Raw genomic sequence first — 12,225 nt, forward strand, 5'->3', positions numbered from 1 at the left:
ATACGTACTTCGAACAGGAAGAGTGATATATAAGTGAATTGCGCAGTGTATGTAGGCGGGTTAGACGTAGTGCCAATGTATCCAATATGTAGGTGGAAACTGTACTTCTCAGTGAGATTATCCACAATATACAGGCAAAGGATGAATGTGGCAGTAACTGTTACGCTGTTCTTTCCTTAGAAATACATATTTTAAGAGAAAAGGAAAGTACACCCGTGCAGACTATTCTATCTAATTTATTATCCTCTTGTTTTGTTAAAGTTTTCTATAGTTTATGTAGGAAATATTTCTTTTAATGTTGTTACTGTTCTTAAAATATTTTATTTTTCCTTGTTTCCTTCCATCACTGGGCTATTTTCCCTGTAGGGGCCCCTGGGTTTATAGGATCCTGATTTTCCAACTCGGGTTGTAGAGTAGCAAGTAATAATAATAATGATAATAATAATAATAATAATCTTCCCCTTGAACTCAAATAGCCTTGCGCAACACATGTACCGCTAATGACCGAACCATCCCATTCTCAAGTCGGTTATTGCTATCATTAATCGCCAAGCCGAGGACTCCCACGTCTGCCCCAACGATGATTAATCAGACGAAGAGGTCTAATGGCAGAAGAAAGCCAAATACGTATTTAGGAAGAACCGAGGCGCTGCCATCGTGACGTCACTCAAGGTCCTGCGACCGGAAAAAGTGAGTTTCTTAGTTTTGTCTGTCCATCTAATAGGATCCTGAGCCTATGTTTTGCGCTGGCATTGTGGAGTCGCCCGTGGTATCCTGCACCTCCTGTACTTGAATGGGGAATGAGTATATCCTGGGGGCGATGGGGGGGGGGGGGGTAGGTAGGAGGTCGATGAATGACATACTCAGACTAGTACCAGTACTAGTACTAGGTTCGGTGTCATTGCTAACAGGTAGCGAGTGAGCGAAGGTGCGTCATCTGGTTTGGATGCTAAACTGTCTATTGTTTGTTTGTTTGTTTGGCTCTGTTTTTTTTTTTTTGTTAGGACCAAGGAGATGATGTATTTGTGTCTTTTACATACACACACACGCATATATATATATATATATATATATATGTATATATATATATATATATATATATATATATATATATATATATATGCGCTCGTGCATGTATGCGTGTTTATACACACATGTATATATATATATATATATATATATATATATATATATATATATATATATATATATATATACAGAGAGAGAGAGAGAGAGAGAGAGAGAGAGAGAGAGAGAGAGAGAGAGAGAGAGAGAGAGAGAGAGAGAATACAATGTTAAAAATAGATGGAATTTATTTTTAGCTTTCGAAGGGTCCATCTCCCATCCTTTCCAGAAAAGAAAGAGGAAGGGAGATGGTCCCTTTAAAAGCTATGAATAAATTTCCTCTTTCGTAAATATGAGTGTTTTAGTTATCATATATTCACGGAAAATGGTGTATTTTATAATATATATATATATATATATATATATATATATATATATATATATATATTTATATATATATGTATATATATATATATATATATATATATATATATATGTATATATATATATATATATATATGTGTGTGTGTGTGTGTATATTTATATATTATTATTATTATTATTATTATTATTATTATTATTAATTGCTAAGCAACATCCCTAGTTGGAAACGCAGAATGCTACAAGCCCAGTGGCCCCAACAGGGAAAATAGCCCAGTGAGGAAAGGAAACAAGGAAAAATAAAATATTTTAAGGACAGCAACAACATTAAAATAAATAATTCCTATATAAACTGTAAATACTTTAATAAAACAATAGGAAGAAAAATTAGATACAATAGTGTGCCTGAGAGTACCCTCAAGCAAGAGAACTCTAACCCAAGACAGTGGAAGACCATGGTACAGAGGCTATGGCACTACCAACTAGAGAACAATGGTTTGATTTTGGAGAGTCCTTTTCCTAGAAGAGCTGCTTACCATAGCTAAAGAGTCTTTTCTACCCTTACCAAGAGGAAAGTGGCCACTGAACAATTACAGTGCAGTAGTTAACCCTTTGGGTGAAGAAGAATTGTTTGGTAATCTCAGTGTTGTCAGATGTATGAGGACAGAGGAGAAACTGTAAAGAATAGGCCAGACTATTCGGTGTATGTGTAGGCAAAGGGAAAGTGAACCGTAAACTGAGAGAAGGATTCGATGTAGTACTGTCTGGCCAGTCACTCTCTAGTGGTAGTATCTGAACGGGTGGCTGGTGAAATATATATATATATATATATATATATATATATATATATATATATATATATATATATATATATATATATATATATATATGTATGTATATATATGCTGCATGTATATATATATATATATATATATATTATATATATATATATATATATATATATATATATATATATAGATGTATATGTATGTATGTATATAGAATTGGGTAAAGACTCGAGCCACCACGGCGTGGACCCAAATGCTCTTCGGCGGTAGGCCCAAGTAAAAGACTGATCTCTCGGGAGATTAGCAGATTACTATGGCTAAGATTTCAATTAAGATTACAATTACCTGCCTACAGTTCTCAATGAGTGATTTCTTTAACTACACAGTATTCTAGAAGCTTCATTCCAGCTGTGACCAAGTTGTGGACAGATCTTCCTTAATCGGGTTGTTGTGGCCTGATTGGTAACGTCTCTGTCTGGTGTTTACCAGACTGGGGTTCGAGTCCTGCTCAGACTCGTTAGTGCCATTAGTGTCTGTAACCTTACCATCCTTGTGAGCTAAGTTTGGGGGGTTTGGGGGAGCCTATAGGTCTATCTGCTGAGTCTTCAGCAGCCACTGCCTGGTCCTCCCTGGTCTTATAGCTTGGGAGGAGGCTTGGACGCTGATCATATAATATATGGTCAGTCTCTAGGGCAATGTCCTGATTGCTATGGTAATGTCAATCTCCCTTACCTCTGCCATTCATGAGCGACCTTTAAACCTTTAAACTTCAAAAGTTCAAACTTGCAGCAAATGTTTTTATCTTGAATAGGCTGATATAAGTCTTTTATAGTTTATATATGAAATATCTATTTTGATGTTATTACTGTTTTTAAAATATTTTATTTTAATTGTTCATCATTTCTCATATCGTTTACGTATTTCCATATTTCCTTTCCTCACTAGGCTATTTTTCCCTGTTGGAGCCCTTTGGCTTATAGCGTCTTGCTTTTCCATCTAGGGTTTCAGCCGAGCTAATAATGATAATGATAATAATAATAATAATAATAATAATAATAATAATAATAATAATAATAATAATAATAATAATAATAAACGTTTGTAAACTTTGAGTTTGTATCTATAACTAAACTTTTAGATACATTTTTTTACTGGCTTGATTGGTTGTGTGACTGAATGAAATTAATTTTTTTAAATTCTTGTATCCATAGGTAACAAGTACAAGTTCATGAAAATATAATTCAAAGTAAGCCATTTCAATATATTTCAAAAATAATGTCATGCATATTGCAGTCAAGATTATTACAAAATAATTCAACCATTATACTATAGCTGTGAATCATATTTCAAGCATTAGTTCAGTTCAGTATATTTTGAACGCGAAGTTATTACAGTAATTAAGAAAAAAACTAGCTCACTACATAATATTGCAGCATTATTTCAAGCGCTGATACAATACAGTGCATTTTATCTGTGGGATCTGGCAGTGTATTTCAAACATTAAGCAACTGCATTATGTTTTAAGCCTTTGGATTTTGCTTATATTTGAAAACCCTTGATCATTACAGTGAATTATTAAACTTATCTTGTAGTTTATTTTTTTCCTTGTTTCCATTCCTCATTGAGCTATTTTTTCCTGTTGGAGCCCTTGGGCTTATAACATCTTGCTTTTCCAAATAGGGTTATAACTTAGGTTGTAATAATAATAATAATAAGAAGAAGAAGAAGAAGAAGAAGAAGAATAAAGATAATAATAATAATGATGATTATGGTGGTAATAATAATAATAATAATAATAATAATAATAATAATAATAATAATAATAATAATAATAATAATAATTCAAAGTTACAGGACATTGCATATTTTAGGCCATAAAGTATTGCATTATATTTCAAGTCACCTTTTGAGCAACTTCAGCGCATTTCAGAACTTGGGTAAATAGTGTATATTTTAGTCAATAAGTCTCTGTTTATTATCATATTTTAGAGGTCACGTGGTATTTCAAAAGGCTGGCCAAATGCAGTGCATTTGAGGTCATTGGCATATTCTGAATATGGCGTCAATAATAATGTTTGTTTTCCCGCTTCCATTCCAAACCCTGCGTATTGTTATTACTAGCTACATTACCTCCCCAGTTGGAAAGGCAGGATGCTATAAGCCCAAAGGCCCCAACAGGGGAAATAGATCAGTGAGGAAAGGAAATATGCTACAAGATAAGTTTAAGAATAATAACATTAAATACATCTTACATATATACAGTATACTATAAAAACTTAGAAATAACAAGAGAAAGAGAAATAAAATAGAATAGAGTGACAGAGAAATCTAAACCAAGACGGTGGAAGACCATAGTACAGAGGCTATGGCACTACCCAAGACAAGAGAACAATGGTTTGATTTTAGAGTGTCCCTCTCCTGGAAAAGCCGCTTGCCACAGCTTAAGTCTCTTCTACCCTTACCAAGAGAAAACTAGGCACTGAACAACTACAGTGTAGTAGTTAATCCCTTGAGAGAAGAATTATTTGGTAATCTCAGCGTTGTCAGGTGTATGAGGAAAGAGGAGAATGTGTAAAAAAATAGGTCAGACTATACGGTGTATGTATAGGCAAAGAAAAAATAAGCTGTAACTAGAGAGAGGTATCCAATGTAATACTGTCTGGCCAGTCATAGGACCCAATAACTCTCTAGCGGTAGTATTACAGTTTTTCAAACTGGTATCCTGTATCAATTTTAAAACTGGGTAATTTTTGTGTTTCTGAATACTGGCCCACTCTTTATATTTAAACGAACTGGCTTACGTAGTGTATTTCAAAAGCTGGACCATTATTTACATTGTAAATGATGTTTAATTGCAATGCGTATCACATCTTATGCCTCTGGAGTCTTTTTGAATCACCAAGTCTTTAGACTTTTCAAATAGTTTGCCATTATAACACCTTTTAATTGATGGGTCATCGGCAAACCTTTCAAACAGTATGAAATTACAAGTCTTGAAATCGCTGCATTTCAGTCTGTGTCAGGTAGAATTTTTCGAATATGCAAAAAAATTACTAAAAAAATATTCCAATAATTACTACAAATATGGTTGAAGTAATAATTAATTTAGAATATCATTTCGTGACTGAAATAACACTTAATGTTTATCTTGTTTTAGGATAAACGTGCTGATAAGGAGACCCTCTGAGGCTTGGTGATCTTGTCATAATTCCGCAGTTATAGCAGTAAGGTCAATCTAACCTCACTTTCCTGCGAAAAGAAATCAAGTAAACATGGAAATATTCATCTTGAGCTGTTTTAGTAATAATGATGTTTTCATTACCACACAGAGAAACACCTTCCTGGCCTCCAGCCCGCCCCGATGCCCTCCCCCCCCCCCCAACCCACTTACCATACCATTTTAGGAACAGACCTCTCCCCCCATCCTTTTTTTCGCGTATTAAGTTCAGCTACATCACCATTCCATTCTGGTCGATTTCAATCTCTTACGGTTTAGCAAAGCTTAGAGAAGACTTGAATGGGGGGAAAAAAGTGTAAATATCCTTTTGCGTTTATGCTTCTCGATTTGTCATTTGATTTTCTTAAATATCAAGTAGTTTCTAAAGAAGTAAACTTGATGATTATGCATCAATTACGTACTACAAATTATTATTTAAAAATTAAATTTGTGAATCTACTTGTGCTCTCAATACAAAAGTGAAAAGAGAATACCATAACTGCAGAAACTGAAATTTGATAAGGAAAAGTTCCATAAAAGCCAACTGTACAGCATGTTTAATTAAATTTATCTTTTGACTGGCCTGGCCAGACAGTACTACTGTACATTGGATCCTTCTCTCTGGTTACGGTTCATTTTCCCTTTGCTTACACACACTCACACACACACACATCGAATAGTCTGGCCTATTCTTTACATATTATCATCTCTCCTCATACACCTGATAACACTAATATTAACAAACAATTCTTCTTCACTTAAGGGGTCAACTACTGCACTGTAATTATTCAGTGACCACTTTCCCCTTGGTAAGGGTGGAAGAGACTCTTTAGCAATGGTAAGCAGCTCTTCTAGGAGAAGGACACTCCAAAATCAAACCATTGTTCTCTAGTCTTGGGCAGTGCCATAACCTCTGTATCATGGTCTTCCACTATCTTGGGTTAGAATTCTCTTGCTTGAGGGTCCATTCGGGCACACTATTCTATCTTATATCTTATTTCTCTTCTTGTTTTGTTCAAGTTTTTATAGTTTATATAGGAGATATTTATTTTATTGTTACTCTTCTTAAAATATTTCATTTTTTCTGGTTTCCTTTCCTCACTAGGCTATTTTCCCTGTTGGAGCCCCTGGGCTTATAGCATTCTGCTTTTCCAACTACGGTTGTAGCTTACAAGTAAAAATGATAATAATAATAATAATAATAATAATAATAATAATAATAATAATATTATTATTATTATTATTATTATTATTATTATTATTATTATTATTATTATTATTATTATTATTATTATGGAGATCTATTTAAAGAGACAATCTATTATTCTCATTTAGGTTAAGCCTTGTGGAAACAAGGAAGACGGGAAGTCTAGGAATAGGAAAATGGTAAAAATTCATATGAAGAGGTAGAAAGTTTGTCAGAAGAGGAAAATGTCTTTCAAACGAGTGATAAATTGGCTTGTTAAATAATTAGGACGATTGAAAATTGTTTAAAATCTGCTGACTATGACTTGTAAAAAGTATATATATATATTTATATATATATATATATATATATATATATATATATATATATAAATATATATATATATATATATATATATATATATATATATATATATATATATATATATATATATATATTTATGAGTTGGTGTGTGGATGAAAATCAACACAACATCGTGCTCAAATAGAAACAAATCTCTACATTATACTAGATTCAAACTCTAGTGTCTTCAAATGAAATTCCACTGACTAGAGCCCCTTGTGGCATGATTGGTAGCGACATTGCCTTTTATTTGAAGAGACTTGGGTTCGATCCCAGTATTAGGTAGGATTTTATATATATATATAAATATATATATATATATATATATATATATATATATATATATATATATATATATATAGTTATATATATGTATGTATGTATATATATATATATGTATATATATATATATATATATATATATATATATATATATATATATACATAAATATAAGTATATATGATTATGTGGGAGGGTGGGCTGTGACACCCTAGCAGTACCAGCTGAACTCGGTTGAGTCCCTTGTTAGGCTGGAGGAACGTAGAGAGTAGAGGTCCCCTTTTTGTTTTGTTTCTTTTGTTGATGTCGGCTACCCCCCAATATTGGGGGAAGTGCCTTTGGTATATGTATGTATGTATTATTATTATTATTTGCTAAGCTACAACCCTAGTGAGAAAAGCAGGATGCTATAAGCCCAAGGACCCCAACAAGGAAAAATAGCCAGCCCAGTGAGGAAAGGAAACAAGGAAAAATTAATTATATTAAGAACAGTAACAACATTAAAATAAAGATTTTCTATATAAGCTATAAAACTTAACAAGGCAAGAGGAAGTGAAATAAGATAGAATTGTGTGCCCGAGTGTACCCTCAAGCAAGAGAACTCTCTCTCTCTCTCTCTCTCTCTCTCTCTCTCTCTCTCTCTCTATATATATATATATATATATATATATATATATATATATATATATTATATATATACGATGTAGAACGACATGTCAAATTAATTTATGAAATAAACAAACAAAATAGACCAAACATCGATGATGGATACCGCTTTATCATCATTGGGAAAGTATTAGATGATACCAAATGAAATGTTGAGAATGGACGGCCATGTAACATTAGTAACATTAGTAACATAGGAAGAATAAGAGACCATAAACAGGAAATAAGAAATAGGAAATACAATGCCTCTGAATTATATTCGTTGACGTTAATGTGTGGAGAAAGTAGTTTTAGGTCACAGGGTCAAAGAAGTGAGCGAATCCCAGGAAGAGGTTAGATTTGTTAGGTTAAGATAGGTTTAATTCCGAAAACTGGAGGGGTACTCAGTAGAGCGCAGACCTCCTCCGCGGAAGCTCATTTCTTGACTCTTTGCTCCACCTTGACCTTAACCTTTGACATTACCATAGAACCAAGTTTGAAGAGTCTGTGACAACGATGTCCAAACATGTGGCTGGTTACGTGAATTGGACATTTTTCTTGACCTCTGACCATAACCTTCCAAAATTTAATAATTTCCAGCTTTTTACATGATGGTTAATCCCTGCAAGTTTCATCACTCTACAATTAGAATTATGGCCGGTAAGTTGTTCACAAACAAACAAACACACACACAAACAGGGGTGAAAACATAACCTTCTTCCAACTTCGTTGGCGAGGGTAACAATCTGGCTCACTTAACCGGTTTCTTCTGCAACCTTTTGAACTGATCACGTCATATATATATAAAACCCCTTTGTGAGTGGGGATACTGAACACGCCATGATCAGCAAAGCTATACTAGCCATGGTTAGGTTAGTTTGCTGTGAGCTATCAGACGAAAATCTCCCACCATCGCCAATTCACACTGACTAGCATGATATTGAAAATGGGCAAAACACCAGACATGGCTAAGGACATGGCTGAGGCTTTTGTCCTGCAGTGGCCTAGTAACGGTTGCATTTGATGTTGTTGTTGAATTTATATATATATATATATATATATATATATATATATATATATATATATATATATATATATATATATATTACTTACAAAGCTAGTTTATTGTAGAGTACATATTTTATTCATGTGTATCATTTATGTATTTATGAGGTGTATAGCCAGCTCGTAAGATGAACTCCTCTAATGTAGGTATAAGTAATTGTATGTAAATTGCATACGACTTTCGTCACTCATTTCGTTGTATTTTTCATTCAAGTCAGTATATGTAAATTTACGTTATTTTTAAAAATTAACTTTTTATTTTCATGTATTTTGTTACGAAGTCGTATGCAATCTCGTTTAAGTGTGCTGTACGAACCATACGAGGTATGAACGAGGGCTTATGTAATTTTTTTATGTTTTCATGAGGTATTGCGTCATGCTTGTGAGAAATTACACAAGTGATATATTTACACGTGTTTTGAAGGTTCTCAAAAACCTCAGCGTTAGTTTTATCTTTTTTTTTAAAGCTTCGAGGAGGGAGGTGGGCGAAGTTAGCTGGTGTGTTGATATGCGTCTAAGACTTGATCGTTGGCAACCTTACGTTGCTAGAGCTTGCCCCCAAGCCAGGAGAATAATCTATTTAGAATAATCTAGAAGTTACTAAGTCAATATATATATATATATATATATATATATATATATATATATATATATATATATATATATACATATGTATGCTCCCAGGGATGCATAGTAGCAGAAGAGATCCAGCCTATCCCTTTGTAAGAGCCAAGTTTGCATCTCTCTCTCTCAAGTACCTCGAGTGTGTGTCCTCTCCAATGTGAATAAGTTTATACGCAACATATATCATGTGTAGTGTGTTAAAACGTTACTGAAACTTTGAAGGTGATTTTAAATTTATTTTGTTATTGTACGTGCTGGTATTATATAAATCTTAGTAACTGACCCTGTGAGATTTATGTGAAAAATTGAAGTGTATTTGTATTGCTATCTGGTCGGAAACTTCGTGTGAGCTAAAAAGCCGTAAGTTTCTCAGTTACTTTTATGTAATTTAAATAAGAGTTTAATCATTAGAGTGTTAAAGGGTAACTATTTTCATTAATTATCAAGATTAAATATTTGTGTAAAATTTTATTTCCAGTGAAACAAGTGATTATATAATTTTCAGAGTATAATAATCTCTTGTCTTAGTCTAAGGTTTTGATCAGATTTAATATGTTGAGTCAAGTAATTATATAATTTTGATAATTATCTTTTCTTGTCTTAGTCTAAGTTTTGTTCAGATTTGATATTTCAAGTGATTTATTTATGCTGTAAATTCTTTCAAAGTTTTGTAATGTTCTATAGAATATATGTATTTTTGTAAAGTGTGTATTATTTCATTCACCAGTATTTCTCACAGAACTCTCTCTTATCCATGTTTAAGAATCGAAGTAAGAGGTTGTTTTGAATAGTTCATGATAATAAATACCCAGTTTGTTTTAAGTGTATGTAAGAGACCTTTGGATATTCAGTGATTTTGTATATCACCATCTGTTAGTTATATAATTTCTCAGAGCTCAGGTATTATTCAAGTGTAACAGATTTATGTAAAAGCAAACAGGTGAGTTTGAAACTCGGGAGGTTGTGTAACTTGCTAGCCGTAATATATATATATATATATATATATATATATATATATATATATATATATATATATATATATATATATATATATGTGTGTGTGTGTGTGTGTGTGTGTGTGTGTGTGTGTATATATATATATATATATATATATATATATATATATATATATATATAAATATATATATATATATATATATATCCGTATGTACATGTATGTATGTATGAGATGAAGTGCTCACTTGGTAACCATTGCCTGTAATGCTTTTCCCTCAAGAAAGATTTGCGTAGCGGAACTGACTGCATGTGAGATTTGCTATACGACGCTGTGTGATTCACTGGAAGTCAGGGGTTGTGAGAGATAAAGTCTGCGGACTATACTATTTTTTTAAATCGTTGATAAATTGTGCTATGAAAATCACCAAGTTTAAAAGTTGATAAATTAGTATTTCTAGAAAATTACCAAGTTTAAAAGTTAATATATTTGTATTTCAAGAAAATCACCAAGTTTAAAAGTTGATAAATACTATGTTAAGAAAATCACCAAGTTTAAAAGTTGATGAATTAGTATTTTAAGAAATCACCAAGTTTAAAAGTTGATGAAATAGTATTTTATGAAAGTCATCAATTTTGAAAGTTGATAGATTAGTATTTTAAGAAAGTCACCAAGTTTAAAAGTTGATGAATTGGTATTTTTAAGAAAATCACCATATTTGAAATTTGATAAATTACTATTCTAAGAAAATCACCATTCTTAAAAGTCGATAAATTAGTATGTCTAGAAAATTAATAAGTTTAGATGTTGATAGCTTCATATGGTATGTTGGGAAATTCACCGAGCCTAATAATTGATAGATTAGAATGTTTAGAAAAGGTTGAAAAGTTAGTATGTTAAGAAAATCACTAAGTTTAAAAATTGATAAATATGTAAGTTTAGAAAATAACCAAGATTGAATGTTGATAAATTGTTATGTTAAGACAAACACCAAGTAAAGGTTCATAGATTAGGTCTAGATAATTAACAAATTTAAAATTGGATGATAAGTTAATCATTATGTACTAAAATTGATGCAGGTATTGTTTACTTTGAAAGTGATTAGCTCGTTAAGAAAATCAGTGTTTAAATGTAAATAATTTGTTTATAAGAAAAATTACTATATTATAAAGTTGACAAACAAGTTTCTTTTCATATAAAATCCCTAAACTTAAAAGTAAAGTAATTAGCTTTTATATTGATAAAATCGCCAAGTTTATAAAATTTCAATGGCATTTAGTTGCTGAATATTAATAATGAGAACTAAATGTATTCATAATTACATGCAAATTTTATTTCTTTTGATATTACCTAACAAATAGTCATCAAGTTCCACTTCTACATGGTAGTAACAATTATTCCATTATTAATAGTTAATTCTCCCTTACTGTGGTTCTTCATATAGTTAGTGAGAGAGAGAGAGAGAGAGAGAGAGAGAGAGAGAGAGAGAGAGAGAGAGAGAGAGAGAGAGAGAGAGAGAGAGAGAGAGAGAGACAAGAGAAGAGTGAACCTTTGAATCAAAGTAACAAAGCTTGAAATATGATAATAAATATATGTAGTACTGAAATTGTGGAAGAGAGAATTTAAAAGAAAATATTGGTTTAAAAGGATGAGGAG

The sequence above is a fragment of the Palaemon carinicauda genome, chromosome 29 (genome assembly GCF_036898095.1).
Source record: "Palaemon carinicauda isolate YSFRI2023 chromosome 29, ASM3689809v2, whole genome shotgun sequence".
In the NCBI taxonomy this organism is placed as follows: domain Eukaryota; kingdom Metazoa; phylum Arthropoda; class Malacostraca; order Decapoda; family Palaemonidae; genus Palaemon; species Palaemon carinicauda.